This window comes from Triticum urartu, chromosome 5 (genome assembly GCF_003073215.2).
Source record: "Triticum urartu cultivar G1812 chromosome 5, Tu2.1, whole genome shotgun sequence".
NCBI classification, from domain to species: domain Eukaryota; kingdom Viridiplantae; phylum Streptophyta; class Magnoliopsida; order Poales; family Poaceae; genus Triticum; species Triticum urartu.
In genome coordinates this window covers 519,733,750-519,736,094 of record NC_053026.1, presented here as the reverse complement: position 1 = coordinate 519,736,094, position 2,345 = coordinate 519,733,750, and positions in this window count along the sequence as shown.

Here is a 2,345-nt window from a genome sequence, read left to right as displayed (position 1 = left end):
GAGCTTCTCTGATTTTATCCATCAATGTTGACTGAATTTCCAATGCTGCTATATAGCCTCTCGGAACTATCTCCAAACATAGCTCATGAAGGTTTTGTGCTAACTCCTTTGGTACTTCTCCCGTCATTAGGGTGTTTACATGGCTCTTACGGCTCAATGCGTCAGCTACCACATTAGCTTTTCCGGGATGATAATGCAATCTCATGTCATAATCCTTGATGAGCTCCAACCATCTCCTTTGTCTGAGGTTCAACTCCTTCTGCGTGAAAATGTACTTCAAACTCTTGTGATCCGTGTACACCTCACAATGATTTCCAATGAGGAAATGTCTCCACGTTTTCAATGCATGCACTACGGCTGCTAACTCCAAATCATGCGTGGCATAATTCAACTCATGAGGCTTCAGTTGTCGTGAAGCATACGAAACAACTCTTCCTTCCTGCATAAGCACTGCTCCAAGTCCTCGACGTGAAGCATCGCAATACACCTCATAATCCTTGGTCTGATCTGGCAAAATCAGTACTAGTGAGGTAACCAAACGTTTCTTCAACTCCTGGAAACTAGCCTCACACTCCTCAGTCCATTTGAACTTAGTATCCTTCTTCAGCAATTCCGTCATAGGCTTTGCAATCTTTGAGAAATTCTCAATAAATCTCCGGTAGTATCCTGCGAGTCCAAGAAAACTCCGGATCTCTCCAACTGTTGTTGGTGCTTCCCATTTGGTTACGGTCTCAACCTTTGTGGGGTCAACTGCTATGCCTTCTCCGGATATAACGTGTCCGAGGAATCCAACTTCCTTCAACCAAAACTCACATTTGCTGAATTTGGCGTATAACTGATGTTCCCTTAGTTTTTCCAAAACCAAACGCAAATGTTCCTTATGCTCCTCTTCATTCTTTGAATAAACCAGGATGTCATCAATGAACACTATGACGAACTTATCCAAAAACTCCATAAACACTTTGTTCATCAGGTTCATAAAATAGGCAGGTGCGTTAGTCAATCCAAATGACATAACGGTATACTCATACAGTCCATATCTCGTGGTGAATGCTGTCTTAGGTATGTCCTGCTCCCGAATCTTCAATTGATGGTACCCTGATCGCAAATCGATCTTGGAAAACACTTTAGCTCCTTGCAACCGATCAAACAGATCGTTAATCATTGGCAGTGGGTACTTATTCTTGATGGTTACTTCATTCAATCCCCGATAATCTACAACCATCCTTAGCGATCCATCCTTCTTTTCCACTAGAAGTACGGGTGATCCCCAAGGCGAAGAACTTGGGCGAATGTAACCTTTATCCAATAACTCCTTAATCTGATTCTTAATTTCCACCAAATCCTTTGCTGGCATCCGGTACGGTCGCTTCGATATTGGGCCTGTACCTGGCAATAACTCAATCAAAAACTCGATGTCTCTATCCGGTGGCATGCCTGGTAATTCCTCAGGAAATACATCAGGAAAATCCTTCACCACTAGTACTTCCTCTTGCACAACTCCTGTTAGGCAGTTTACTTGTGTCCTGTTTGGCACATGTCGGGATACATACTTGATCCTTCTTCCTTCTGGTGTGGTAAGCAAAATTGACTTACTAGCGCAATCGATGTTTCCTCCGTACATCGACAACCAATCCATGCCTAATATCACATCCAATCCTTGAGATTCCAATACTATTAGGTCTGAGGGAAACACATAGTTACCAATCCTTAATGGTAACCGATCACACCATCGTCTAGCCATAAACTCCGCTCCTGGTGAGCTTACTAACATGGGTGACCTAAGGGCTTGGGTTGGCAGGTTATATTTATCCACAAATCCCCTTGATATGTATGAATGCGATGCACCAGTGTCAAAAAGAACAAGTGCAGTAAATGACTTAACCAGAAACTTACCGATTACTGCATCAGGCTGATCTTCAACCTCCTCCACATTAACGTGGTTCACCTGTCCCCTACTGAAAGGGTTCGGCTTCTTCCCAGAGCTTCCATTGCCATTTCCATTCTGGCCTTCAGGGCATTCATTGGCATAATGTTCGGTCTTGGAACACTTATAGCAAGTGACGTGGCTCAAATCCTTCTTGGCTGGGGTCGATGGGGTGGTCCGGTTCTGGCCGTTGCTTCCTCCATTCCCATTACTATTCTTGTGGCCATTATGGTTGTGCGAGCTACCTCCTCCATGGGTGTGCTGAAACTGAAATCCCGGTTTAGGGGTAAAACGGGGCTTCTGCTGGGCTCCAGAGTTATACTTCCCCTGTCCATACTTCCTCTTACGGTTCTCAATCTGTTGTTGCTTCCCTTCAATCATGATGGCACGATCTACCAACTCCTGGTAGTTGTTGAAA